Here is a 14810-nt window from a genome sequence, read left to right as displayed (position 1 = left end):
ATAGGCTTAGCGCCCATAGGAATACATGGAAGCGAAATATTCCAAAGCAGTTTTCTAATTTCACGGGTCATCTGTGATGTCGTTATTCAGTACAGAGCAACCATGAACGCCCTGGAATAGATCGTGGAAGTGTGAAATCTCATTACCGAAGCGAAGTATTTTTAAAACACCGCGAAACGTATTGGGGTGCGAGTTTGGAGGGCGACCCATAGAAATACACGTAAACGCACCTTACCGCAACATTTTGCTCGGTTCAGCAGCGTTGAACCCTTCTGATTCTTTGGTGAACGTCTTTTACGACGCCCCGACGTCATGTTGCATGACACACTACATTCTCTTGCAATTAATGCAAGTCTGACGACTTGCGGGACCGCTCACAGCACGATACACTGACCGCCCACAGTTGCAGACGACCATGCACCACCCGCTGTTGCTAGCAGACGCTCCGGAGCTCTGCTGCAATGCGCGAATCTCGTTCGGTTCATATTGTCGTATGGCGTTTGACAACTGTTTTTTAAATGTAATTCTCTCTAGCACGTATCACTGGAGAGACAGTATTATCAAGCTTTTTTACCCTTTGCGGCAGCATATCAGACTGTAAGCAAAACTGCGCGATTCGCTACAACCAGCTTGCCTTTTGGCGGTGTCTGCATTCATAACACAGGTTATTCGGGGAGTTTTAAAAGTAGACTGCCTCCGCAATTACGCACCATACTTTAACACACACTTCTTCAAAGCGCTGGTTAACGTTTAACGACCGGCCACCACTTTTGATGCTCTGCGAAACGAGAAAAATGTTCCTGTAAGTTGTGTTTACATGTATTTCTACGGGTCGCCCTCCCAACTCGCACCCCAACATGTTTCGCGGTGCTATAAAAATACTTCACCTCGGTAATGAGATTTCTATTTTGACGATCTGTTCTATGATGTTCATAGTTGCTCTGTACTGAATAATGATATCACAGGTGCCCCGTGAAATGAGAAACCTGCTTTGGAATATTTTGATTCCATGTATTTCTATGGACGCTAACCCTATTTTTCACCCCCATTCGGCTGCGGTGCCGCGAGCGCCCCCTGTGTTTGTAAACACGGTGTTGGTCTATAGGCAGAATTCTTTCAGACTTCCAAGACGTAACCTCTGGTTTGGGTCCATTGACAAGTTGTCGGCAGATCCCAGGTTTTAGGAAGTCGCCTTAAAAAAGGCAGCTTCAGGTGTCTGCCAAGCCAACATATCTAGCATGCGCCTTTTGCTCTCGGTTATATAGCAGCCCTTGCCGATGTATGCTGGAGCAGCTTGCATGTCACCATCTGTCCTTTCGTACAAACATCTGCAAGCGAAACCAAAAATAAGAGACAATATTATGCAGAATTGTTTTTTTAGTACACCTTGGGAAAACTATTCATGAGCAGTAAAATTTGCCACTGCTACAAAATTAGTTGATCCAAGTCAGTGTGCTGAAATTGGAATTCATGAAGAATGCATTTTTATGTTTGGTGCAAAAGAGTTGAAGCAAAAGCTTTGCTTACACTCGGTGTAAATAAACAGCATTTATACATAGCATTCATTGATTACGAAAAAGCATTTTACTCAGTTGAAACCTCAGCGGTGATGCAAGCATTGCGAAATCAGGGGGTAGACGAGCCGTACGTGAAAGTGCGGGAAGATGTATATAGTGGTGTGCACAGCAACCATAGTTCTGCATAAAGAAAGTAACAAAATTCGCATAAATAAAGGAGTTAGGCAAGGAGACACAATCTCCCCAGTACTATTCACAGCTTGCTTAGAGGAAGTATTCAGAGACTTGGAATTAGAGCAGCTAGAGATAAGGGTAGATGGAGCCTTGCTAAGCAACTCGGGGGATGAACTGACAATCATTATTATGACCTAGACAGATATAATTTACAGTGCAGTCATGAAACACCTTAACTCTCATGACTTCTTTACGCCAGTTCAGCATGGCTTTAGAATGGGTTTTTCCTTTACCACCCAGTTACTTGAGTTCAGTAATGATCTGTTTTCCTCTTTTGACCACGGATATCAAATTGATTGTGTATTTCTGGATTTTAAAAAAGCCTTTGATTCTGTACCTCATGTGCTATTATTACATAAGTTACGTTGTCTTGGTCTGCATCCCAATATCCTCGACTGGCTTCATTCATATCTCCGGGACCGCATGCACCGTGTTGTAATTAACTGTTGTCACTCCGATTCCGTAAACGTCTCCTCAGGTGTGCCCCAGGGGTCCTTGGACCCCTTCTTTTTCTCATTTTTATTAATGATATTGTTCTTGACCTCACCTGCCAAGTTCGGCTATATGCTGACGACTGTGTGCTTTACCATGTTGTGGAAAGTTCTTCTGACGCATTAAAACTTCAGCGATACTTAAATTTTATCCAGTACTGGTGCTCAAAATGGCAAATGTCTTTGAACATTTCAAAATGCGAACTTGTCTCGTTCACTCGTAAACGTTCCCCTCTACCGACCTGCTACTCAATAAATAATGTTCCCCTGCAAAAAGTTTCTGAATATAAGTATCTCGGCGTATATTTCACCTCTAACCTTACGTGGACGAGACAAGTTGAGCATATTACATCGAGAGCCTGCAGGATGTTTAATTTTTTAAAGCGTAATTTCAGCAAAGCGCAGTCAAATGTCAAGCAGCTCTTGTATTTCACTTACATAAGGCCAATTCTTCAATATGCATGCCCTATATGGGATCCCCAGTTTATTTACTTACCAGACATGCTCGAACGCGTCCAAAATAATGCTGCCAGATTTGCGTCTAACAATTATAATTTTTCATCTAGTGTCACGTCTATTAAACATCATCTTGGTTGGGATTCTTTAGCTCACCGCAGAAAACATTTCAGACTGCAGATCATGTATCGCATTTATTTTGGAAAGTTCAGCATTGACAAAGACCGGTACCTGCTTCAACCTCACTTTTTGTCTAGACGACTTGATCATCACTGGAAGATCCGCGAAATAAAATGCCGGACAGATGTGTATAAAACCTCGTTTTTTCCACTGACGATCAATGAGTGGAACCGGCTGCCAGCTGGCATCACTCAGTGTTGCACTGAAAATTTATTTCGGGCTTTTTTATCGGATGTGTGACGTGGCGCCCAGTTCTCTTGCGTGTGTTTCCTTCATTACTTTGTTTTTGAGTGTTTTCATAACTTTGTTCGTCGCGCAGTTGCCCCCTTTAGATGCATGTTTCTCATTCTGCATTATCACTTGTGTCGTGTTATTTTCTTCATTTTTATGTATTTTATCACTGGCGTTCCCAGCAAGATTACTTGTCATCTCCCCCCCTGCAATAATGCCTTCGGGCGCTTCAGGAACCTGTAATAAATAAATAAATAAATAAATAAATAAATAAATAAATAAATAAATAAATAAATAAATAAATAAATAAATAAATAAATAAATAAACAAATAAATAAATAAATAAATAAATAAATAAATAAATAAATAAATAAATAAATAAATAAATAAATAAATAAATAAATAAATAAATAAATAAATAAATAAAGTAGAAATGTAGGCTTGAAATCAATATGCAGAAGACTAAGGTAATGTTCAACAGCTTTGGGAAGGAACAGCAGTTTACATTACGTAGCAGAGTACTGGAAGTAGTAGGCGGATATATCTACTTAGGACAGGTAGTAACCGCAGATCTGGACTATGAAAAAGAGATAACAAGAATAATAAGATTGGGATGGAGCGCATTTGGCAAGCACTCGCAGATTATGACTAGCAGCTTACCGGTATCGCTCAAGAGGAAAGTATACAACAGTTGCATCTTACCTGTACTCACCTATGGGGCAGAAACGTGGAGGCTAACCAAGAGGGTTCTACTTAAGCTGAGGACAACTCAGAGGGCTATGGAACGAAAAATGGTAGGGGTAACATTAAGAGATAGGAAGCGTGCAGAGTGGGTCAGAGAAATAACTCAAGTTACCGACATTCTAGTGGAAATTAAGGAGAAGAAATGGACATGGGCAGGACATGTAGTGCGAAGAGAGGATAACCGATGATCGCGGAGGGTAACAAACTGGATTCCAAGGGAAGGGAAGCGTAGCAAGGGGCGGCAGAAAGTTAGGTGGGCGGATGAGGTTAATAAGTTCGCAGGGGTCAAGTGGATGCAGCTAGCACAGAACCGGGTTAATTGAAGAAATATGGAGAGGCCTCCGCCCTGCAGTGGGTATAGTCAGGCTGATGATGATGAAATAGACAGCAGATAAGGCCATTCTGTTAATCTTAATTATCAGGTGCCAATGACTGAAAAAAAGAATAATTTCCAGCCAATACGCCGTAGTGTGTAAAAAATTGATATCTTAGCGGTCGTAAAACAGAGCCTTTCACTGTGCAGCGTCAACCGAAGCAGCCCAAGAGGAAATTTGCACGCAAAGGTCTGTCCTAATGATCCTGGGTCTTTACTCCTGCAGGGAAGTGTAGCAACAAGGCAGGCAAATAAAGCAACAAATGCTCCCCAAAACCTACTCCGTTACGAACATATATTTTAAAATAAAGGGTCAATGGTTCACACTGAGTTGCAAACAGTTCCGCGAGACAGGATGAGGAATGTCGTGGTTCTATTGTTTATTCTCCGAGTGCGAGCGGAGCTGCAGCAGCCAACGCGAGGTGCGCACCTGCGCTGCTAGAGAGAATTGAGAGGGAAGAGCGGGGAGAGAGCGCGCCGGCGCCAGTCGTGCGAGTGCGGCAGCGCTGTCCGCATGGCTTCATATGCCACCACAAGTTGGAATTTTGTCGGTGGTGACTGGACGCTGCTCAGGCGCGGGAACGAAGAATGTGTACGCTGCCAAGGCGAAGGCTGGTGCCGCTGCGTTGCAAATAGGGACCTTGCATTGCCCAGGGGGCATTGAAAAAAAAACTGCAAAAATGGTGCTAAAGAGCGCCCTCTGTCTCCCGCTGGGTAGTACAAAGTTCTGGCGTCTGCTTCCGCAAACATGGAGCCGCCACTTTCGGTTGTGTTATAGTACTCTAGAAGTTGGGTTGTACCACGTCCTGCAGCGAATATCGGGCGCGGAAATATTTTTCCGGGTTGAAACGCATCGAAAAGGCAAGGAACTATGCAATGCCAAGTATGTGTTCAGTGTTCAAGAAATGAGCGGCGAAATTCCAGCGCGGTGTGAATCGCAAGTAAAGCGAGTTGTATACGACGTTGAAGTTCAGGTAAGGTTGGCACGCTGCTAGATTCGGATGCACCAACACGAAGAAATACTTCGGATAAATGACTTCACAACACTAATAAGCAGACGATATCTTCACGGTTCACCTCTAGTTCACGACGGTATGCGCCACGCCGGAGAGGTCTTGTATACCGCGTAGCGGGCCTAGCTCCGGCATTACTGTTCGATCGTGCTGCAGCGCGAGCTAGCATGCGACGCTTGCATGAATGAAGCTTCCAATGACATTTTGTTTAGCTGCACAGCCTCAAAGTGCTGGCCTAACGTCAACTACGGGCACGTTTGGCACCCAAACCTTTGCTGCTACATAGTTTGCAGATGAATTCCGCCGCTCTTTGCAATCATTGAGCGTAACTTCGCGCCGGTCGAAGCCCCTGTGCCCGGGTATTGGATCGTGAATCACTAGCTGCGCCTTCTGCTGTGCTTATTCTCCGTTCAACACGGAGTATCTGAATTGAGATGTTGACATATAAGTGCGTTTTGGTACCTAGTTGCGTCATTTTCTTCTGTAGACCTTCGCTGTATTCTAACTGCTGTTAGTTTCACACAGCGTTTAAACGAGGGTCTTATGCATTCCCTATTCTTTGTGTACTTGCCATGGTGCACTTTTCACTGCTTGCTGTGACGCACAACTGCTAATACACAGCCCTACTAGTAAAATTGTTTTGTAAAAAAAAGGCAAATTGTCACTCACGCCTGCACACGGCTGTCGCTACATATGCATTTCAGATTTCATCTCAGCATGGCATAATTGCTAGCAAGTGCACATGCAAGGCTGGCTTGGGAAAATGCAAACATGCTGCTGCCGTGATGCTGTTTGCTGCCAGCATCATGTACAGAGGTTCCCCAAAACCTGGGGGCGCCCAACATAAAAGCCGAATATAGATGCCAGACAATTTATTGAAGAGCTGTTTGGTGGTAAGTTTTACTATTTGTGTTTTGGATTGCTGCTCCTTTCAGGTTTATGCCTGCACATATGTAGTATCCCAACACGAGCTCTATCTTGCAACTACTCATATCGCAGGTCCCAGGAAGGTATTCATCGCAGGACCATGTCCCAACCAGGTTCCCCAACGTACGTTTATGAAAAGTTCCCAGAAATAGCCTGCCCTCATAATGATATTCAGAGGATAGCTTCCATGAGTGCCTCACAAAAAAAGAAGAAAAGGAACTTTCCATCAGTAATTAAGATATTATTCAAAATTCTCACCTGTCACGTCTGCAAGAAATGGGGACATGGAAGGCCGACACGCCTGTGTACAATGTAATGAAATCTACATCCCAGACACTGACAGTCCTGACTATCTCGCGATGTGACCTAACTGCACAAATGACAGGAAAGCACTTTCTTTTCAAAAGTGCTTGCTGTGCTCCCAGGAGGTAGCCGAGGAAATTGCTGGGGGTACAGTCCTGCAGGCTGGCTGCAAAAGATAATTAAGCTGCAAAATATAATTGTTTAGGTATTTACCACATTATACCACTTTCCAATATAATTAGAATGAATAAAATAGGCACAGAACAGAAAGTTACTGCGCATCTATTATTTGTGCAGGTGGCCAATTGAACGTAGAACCCGGCTGTCCAGTTAAATTGCCCACTTAGTTGTTGCCAGAAGGCTGAAACTGGACAATCTAAGTGAACAGATCATTCACAGGAAACGTTTCTTAAGAAAGGCTGTTATGCATGGTAAGCTGACTGCAGCGAGTAAACTGAAACTCTCTGGGTTTGCACGAGTCCACAAAAGCTTTGTAAAAAAACAAATTGCCTCCATTTCCCCAGGACGAAAAAGTGAAGCCGTAGCAAGGGTCGACCTTGAGGAGAAAGTAGCAATTCCTGTTTTGCAGGTAAGTGGCGAGATAAGTGGTAAGTGGCGAGCCTAAATCTGAAGAAGGAGCGCAACAGATTAGTAGTAAAGAAACCCATCAATGAATTAGCGGTGAGGGGGAGGGCATAAGAGTTCAGGATCTCACTACAGAATAGATATTCAGCTCTAACAGAGGATGGCGACATTACACTAGAAGCAATGAACAATAATTTCAGAGACATCATTACTGAGTACGCTGTAAAAGTAGGCGGTAGGATAGTTAGAGAGGATACCGGTAAGCTGTCTAAGGAGACGAAAGATTTGATTAAGAAACGCCAGAGTATGAAAGCTTCCAAACCAACAGACCAGATAGAATTGGCCGAGATATCAAAGCTAATCAATGAACGCAAGGTGGCCGATATATATGAATAAAACTGAGCATGCTGTAAAGAACGGGGGAAGCCTTAAAGCGGTAAAGAAGAAATTGAGCATAGGCAAAAACCAGATGTATGCGATAAGGGACAAGGCGGGCTACGTCATCAAGAATATGGACAAGATAGTAAAATTAGCCGAGGATTTCTATGCAGATCTCTACAGCAGCCAAAGTAGTCAGGACCGTAATGAGATTGGTGGTAGGGAAAAACAGTCAGACGTTCCACCAGTGACGAAGGACGAGGTCAAGAAAGCCTTAGAGACTATGAAAAGGAGGAAAGCACCTGGAGGGAATCAGATAACTCATTTCAGGTCAGTTCAGTCGTATCCGACTATTCGTGACCCTATGGATCATATCACGCCACGCTTTCCGGTCTCTCACTATCTTCCTATCATCACATAATTTCATCTGCAGCGCCTCGAGGATGCCATCTAACCATTGCGTTCGCGATCTACCCCTTCTCCAGTGACCCTCAAACTTTCCCAACATCAAATCTTTCTCCAGCGACTCCTCTCTTCTCATCAGATGACCAAAGTAGCTGAGCTTTAACTTTAGAATTTGACGCTCCAATGAGCAGTCAGGGTTTATGGTCGAGAATATCGACTGATTTGATCTTCTGGCCGTCCAAGGAACTCTCAAGAGTATCCGCCAGCACCCCAATTCAAACGCGTCAATTCTTCGGCGGTCAGCCTTCTTCACAGTCCAACTCTCGTATCCATACATCACAACTGGAAAGACCATAGCACGAGTTATACGGATCTTGGTTGGCAGTGCAATGTCTCTGCTGTTTACTAGGCGGTCAAGGCTAGCCACGGCTCTCTTTCCCAGCAGGCGTCTCCTAATTTCATGGCTGCAATCTCCTTCCAGGGTAATCTTGGAGCCCAAGATGAGAAAATCTGTCACAGCTTCCACTTCTTGTCTCTTGATGCCCCAGGACTTGATAGGGCAAGACGCCATGACCTTTGTCTTTTTAATGTTCCGCTTAAGCCCAAACTTCTCACTCTCTTCTTGTACGCGCATCACAAGTCTCTTGAGTTCCAGTTCACTTTCTGCCATTAAAGTGGTATCATCCGCATATCTAAGGTTGTTGCTACGTTTCCCAGCAATCTTCACTTCAGCTGAAGACTCGTCCAGACCGGCCGTCCTCATTATGCACTCAGCATATTGGTTAAATAGGCAGAGCGACAGCATGCAGCCTTGTCTCACTCCTTTCTGAATCGGAAACCAATCAATAAGGCCATGCCTGGTCCTGACTGTGGCCTCTTGCCCTTCATACAGATTCCTGAGGAGACAGATGAGGTGAATTGGAACTACCATCTCTGGGAGAGCTTGCCACAATCTGCTGGGATCTACGCAGTCAAACGCTTTCGCATAATCAATAAAGCAGAAGTAGATAGCTTTCTGGAACTCTCTTGCTTTTTCCATGATCCAGCGAAGGTTGGCAATCTAGTCTCTAGTTCCTCCGCTCTTGCGAAACCCAGCTTGCAAGTCCGGAAGCTCCCGATCCACATACTTCTGCAGCCTACCTTGGAGGATTTTCAACATCACCTTGCTAGCATGCGAAATAAGCGCGATCGTGCGGTAGTCGGAACAATCTTTGGCACTACCTTTCTTTGGAATGGGGATGTAAACTGACCTCCTCCAATCCTGTGACTACTGCAGGGTTGTCCAAATTTGCTGACATAACGTATACAGAACATTAACAGCGTCATGGTGGAGGTTTTGAAGCAACTCAGCAGGAATGCCACCATTTCCGCTAGCTTTGTTCTTAGCAAGGCTGGCTGAGGCCCATTCAACTTCACTCTTCAGGATGCCCGGCTCGAGATCAGTAATCACAACCGTCTTATGTTGGGTTTGCACATCCAGGTCCTTCTTGTACAGTTCGTTTGTGTATTCCTGCCACCTCTTTATCTCTGAGGCTTCAGTGAGGTCCCTGCCTCGTTTGTCCTTTATCACGTACGCCCAGCTTAGCACAGAAACTTCTTTTGAAATCTTTGACTGTCTTATACAGAGCTCTTGTGTTCCTCAATTTGCTGTTGTCCTCAACTGCGTTGCCTTGTACGTTCAGGAAGATATTCTTATCTCTTGCTATTTACTGAAAATCCGCATTGAGAACCTTGTATCTTTCTATTTCCCCCATAACTTTTGCCATCCTCCTTTCCTCAGGTATTTGCAGTCTCTTCAGATAACCAGATTCCTTTTTTGCATCTCTTTTGCTTTGGAACTACCTTAGTAGCAACTTCTTGTATTGTATTGTTACGGTGGAAGGGCTCTAGGAGGTCAAGGTCAACACGAGAAAATGGCTGAGTCGGGATAGCAATCGGCTGCAGGTGTCCAGGTGGTAGCATAGGGGGTTTCTTCCGGCGTTGACAGAGGTCGCAAGCGGCTACATAACGTTGGACAGAGCGGTAGAGTCCAGGCCAGAAAAAACGCCGGCGCACGCGGTCGTACGTGCGTGAGAGGCCAAGTTGACCAGCTGTAGGGGCGTCGTGCATTTGTTCGAGAACGGCAGAGCGTAGGTGTTGGGGAACGACCAGCAAGTGCTCAGCGCCATCAGGTCACATGTTGCGGCGATATAGCGTATTCCCATGAAGGAAGAACAGGGCGAGGGAAGAGTCACGGTTGTGTGTGTGGAGGCGGTCGATAAGAGAACTGAGGGTTGGGTCCAAGCGCTGTTCGTCGGCTGTGTGGGAAAAGTCCGATATAGAGAAGACACAGGGATCCGACTCATGGTCAGTAGAGGAAGGGGGATCGACGGGATAACGGGACAGACAGTCTGCATCCTGGTGGAGCCGATCAATTTGCATACAACGGAAAAGGTATACTCCTGCAAGCGCAGTGCCCAGCGGCAGAGGCGGCCAGCAGGATCCTTGAGGGAAGAGAGCCAACATAAGGCGTGGTGATCGGTAATTACAGTGAAGGGTTGGCCAAACAATTAGGGTCTTAATTTTCCGATGGCCCAAACGAGAGCCAGGCACTCCCGTTCCGTAATAGAATAGTTCTGTTCCGCTGATGACAGGAGACGACTGGCGTAGGCAATCACGCAGTGGTGGCCGCGTTGTCGCTGTGCAAGAATGGCACCAATCACGTGGTCACTGGCGTCGGTGCTAAGTTCCGTCGGGGCAGACTTGAAATGGGCCAACACAGGAGGATTGGTGAGAACAGCGATGAGGGTGGAGAATGCGTTAGCCTGCTCTGGTCCCCATGAGAAAGGAACGCCTTTCTTCAGCAAATTGGTGAGAGGACGAGCAACAGCGGCAAAGTTTGGAACGAACTGGCGAAAATAAGAGCACAGTCCTATAAAGCTGCGGACATCACGGGGTGAACGGGGAGATGGAAAAGCACTGACAGCGCGAACTTTGTCGGGATCGGGTTGCACGCCGGTGGCATTCACCAAATGGCCAAGCACTTTAAGTTCGCGGCGACCAAAATTGCATATTAAGTACATAGCCGTAACAATATCACGAACATCAGTCCACATCTCTTAAGGCTCTCTGTCTTCTACATCTAATTCTTGAAATCGATTCCTCACTTCTGCAGCATATTCTGATGGAATTTCATCCAGATCATACCTGAAAGGCCTTCTAGTTTTCTGCGTTTTCCTCAATCGAAGCTTAAATTTGGCAACAAGAAGCTGACGATCGGTGCGACAATCAGCCCAAAGGACTTGTTTTTACTGCTTGTATAGCGCGTCTCCATCCCTACCGGCAAAGAATATAATCAATCTGATTCCTGTACAGCCCGTCCGGTGAAGTTCATGTGTAGAGGCGCCTCTTGTGCTGTTGAAAATGAGGATTCGCTATAGTCTGGTTGCTTTCTTGACAAAACTCTACTAGCCTTTGCCCAGCTTCATTTGGCTCACAAAGACCGAACTTGCCTGTAATTACGGATATTTCTTCACTCCCCACCTTAGCAATCCAGTCTCCTATGAGAAAAAGGATGTCTGATGATGAAGCGCGGTCTAAAAGGCATTGCAGGTCCGCATAAAATCTCTCAACGTCAGCTTCTTCAGCAGTAGTGGTTGGTGCATAGACTTGGATAACTGTTATGTTGAAAGGGTGACCTTGTATCCGAAGTGAAATCATTCGGTCGTTTTTGGGGTTGTACCCTAGCACTGCTTAGTCCGTTATTCTGTTTATTGTGAGAGCGACCCCATTCATTCTCTTGGATTCGTGCCCACAATAAAAGACGTAATGGTCGCCGGAAGTAAATTCTCCCATTTCGGTACATTGAGCTTGCTGATACCCACGATATCAATGTTAAATCTGTCCATTTCTCGCTTGACGACATCCAGTTTACTTTGCGTCATAGATCTTACATTCTATGTTGCTATGTGACACTACAGATGTGTTAAAGGACGGGAGGGGGGGGGGGGATATTGTGCTAGAAAAACTGGCCACCCTGTATACGCAGTGCCTGGTGTCATCGACGGTACCGGAACCATGGAAGAATGCAAACATTATCCTCATTCACAAGAAAGGGGACTCTAAGGACCTTAAAAATTACAGACCAATCAGCTTACTGTCTGTTACGTATAAGGTATTTACTAAGGTAATCGCTAATAGAATCAGGACAACCTTAGACTGCAATCAAGCAAAGGATCAAGCAGGGTTTCGGAAACGGCCCTTATACATAGCATTCATTGATTACGGAAAAGCATTTGACTTAGTTGAAACTTCGGTGGTGATGCAGGCATTGCGAAATCAGGGGGTAGACGAGCCGTACGTGAAAGTGCTGGAAGAAATATATATATATATATATATATATATATATATATATATATATATATATATATATATATTGGCTGCACAGCAACCATAGTTCTGCATAAAGAAAGTAACAAGATTCCCATAAAGAAAGGTGTTAGGCAAGAAGACACGATCTCTCCAGTACTATTCACAGCTTGCTTAGAGGAAGTATTCAGAGACTTTGAATGGGAACAGTTAGGGATAAGGGTAGATGGAGAATACATCAGTAATCTGCGATTTGCTGATGACATTGTCTTGCTAAGTAACTCGGGGGTGAACTGCAAATAATGATTGATGACCTAGACAGGAAAAGTAGAAAGGTAGGCTTAAAAATCAATATGCAGAAGGCTAAGGTAATGTTCAACAGCCTCGGGAAGGAACAGCAGTTCACATTAGGTAGCGAAGCACTGGAAGTAGTAGGCGAATATGTATACTTAGGACAGGTAGTAACCGCAGATCAGGACCATGAAAATGAAATAACAAGAAGAATAAGATTGGGATGGAGCGCATTTGGCAAGCAATCTCAGATTATGACTAGCAGCTTACCGGTATCGCTCAAGAGGAAAGTATCCAACAGTTGCATCCTACCTGTACTCACCTATGAGGCTGAAAAGTGGAGGCTAACCAAGATGGTTCTACTTACGTTGAGGACAACCCAGAGGGTTATGGAACGAAAAATGGTAGTGGTAACATTAAGAGATAGAAAGCGTGCAGAGTGGGTCAGAGAAATAACTCAAGTTACTGAAATTCTAGTGAAAATTAAGAAGAAATGGGCATGGGCAGGACATGTGTTGCGAAGAGAGGATAACCGATGGTCCCTTAGGGTAACAAACTGGATTCCAAGGGAAGGAAAGCGTAGCAGGGGGCGGCAGAAAGTTTGGTGGGCGGATGAGGTTAAGAAGTTCGCAGGGGTCAAGTCGATGCAGCTAGCACAGAACCAGGTTAATTGGAGAAATATGGGAAAGGCCCTCGCCCTGCAGTGGGTATAGTCAGGCTGATGATGATGATGATGATGATGGCGAGCTGCATGAAGATCCGTGATTACGTAAAAATTAGTGCAAGAGTTTCATTGACAATAGCAGATTTTCGGTAGAGTACATATGTTGCTTTCAACGTCTTTCATAGCCTGAGTCGCTTTGGGACGTTAAACCCCACAAACCAGACTATATGTAGCTCTCATTTATTCAGATAGCCCATTTTTAAGCTGCGACACTGAATAACTCCAAGTAGTGCAGGAATTCTTGTTTTGCCTGGTCCATGAGAGCAAAACTGATGATTCTATAACAAAAAGGAGTTGAGTAAAATCACTAACATTAAAAGCAGGTAACCACTGTCAAGCTGAATTTTCTGCTACTAATTAGTATAACACAACCCTTTATTATATATTGCCCTTGAGCCCTTAAAATGTAAAAAATGAGCAGCAGGTCATTTTACTGGCGAACTGACGAGTGCAGTGATGCTGCATATCTATGTTATGTGAAACGCAGGCCTGCAGTTGGAGCCGCTAAGTTTTTGAACTTTCTTCTTCAATAATTGTTAAAGTTATAATAAATAGTTAACATTTTTTCAAGGAAAATGCAGTCTGAAACCTCTTCATAAGTCATGTAAACAATTTGGAATCTCACATAATCTAAACAAATGCAAGCTCTCAAATAATATAACCGCAGGTTGGGGTCATCGTGCACTTGGAGCAACCGTGACTGTGTGCCAGTCCTAATGGGCTTTTCAAGTACAGAGATGAAACAGCTCTCCTCGAGATAAAGTGTCCAAACTCGAAGAAAGATGACCTACTCGTAGACCACACAAACGAAGAAAGTTTTGTAAAGTACACTGTGTACATAAATGGACACTTGGAACTCAAGAAGCGCCACCAGTATTACAGCCAAGTCCAAAATGCAATGTATTTAACAAACACAGAACGGTGCTTTTTTTTTTTTTTGTTTACAGCTCCAAGCAAACTGTCACGATTGCCGTTGAGCGTGATGAACAATTTTTATTCGAGGCGATTCCCAGACTAGAAAATTTTTACTTTAATTTCTACATTAAGCATCTGGTTTAAAGTTCATTTGTACATGTATATAGCAGATTGATTCATAGGAAGGGAAAGAGAGAGTGCATGTCACACTTCCCGGTGAACGCCTGAACCACTGTAAGAAGTGTGTGTCGTGTTGGTTTTTATGACGCATACGCAACTAAGACTATCATGCGCCAAAAGAAATGTTATATGTTTTGGTTGGAAAAGAGGACATGGGTGTGTTGAAATCTATAGTTTGTTTAGAAACTTTCCTCCTTTTAGGAAACTAAAAACAGATGCTAGGTATACAATTACTCTTTCTCCTAACAGTAAGGTGGGATGGAATTGGGTGACATGATTGTAAAATATAGTAAAATGCTTACTCCATGGTGGATGAGATTAAGAAGTTCGCAATAGTCAAGTGGATGCAGCTCGCACAGGACCGGGTTAATTGGAGGAATATGGGAGATGCCTTCACTCTGCAGTGGGTATAGTCAGGCTGATGATGATGATGATGATGCTGAAGTTTTGGACATGTGAATAGAATATGGTTTACAGTGAGTATCTCTCAGAATTCTTCACAGATGGGTTTGTTTT

General features: G+C 44.3%; 1 pseudogene; it reads left to right on the top strand.

Annotated features, from left to right (window-relative positions):
- The first annotated feature begins 4974 nt into the window (after window positions 1-4974).
- LOC146180437 (uncharacterized) lies at window positions 4975-14258 on the top strand (annotated as a pseudogene).
- Window positions 14259-14810: the final 552 nt, after the last annotated feature.

Source organism: Amblyomma maculatum, chromosome 8, assembly GCF_055883805.1.
Source record: "Amblyomma maculatum isolate TAMU_Amacu chromosome 8, ASM5588380v1, whole genome shotgun sequence".
In the NCBI taxonomy this organism is placed as follows: Eukaryota; Metazoa; Arthropoda; class Arachnida; order Ixodida; family Ixodidae; genus Amblyomma; species Amblyomma maculatum.
This window is presented reverse-complemented; position numbering and strand designations above follow the sequence as displayed.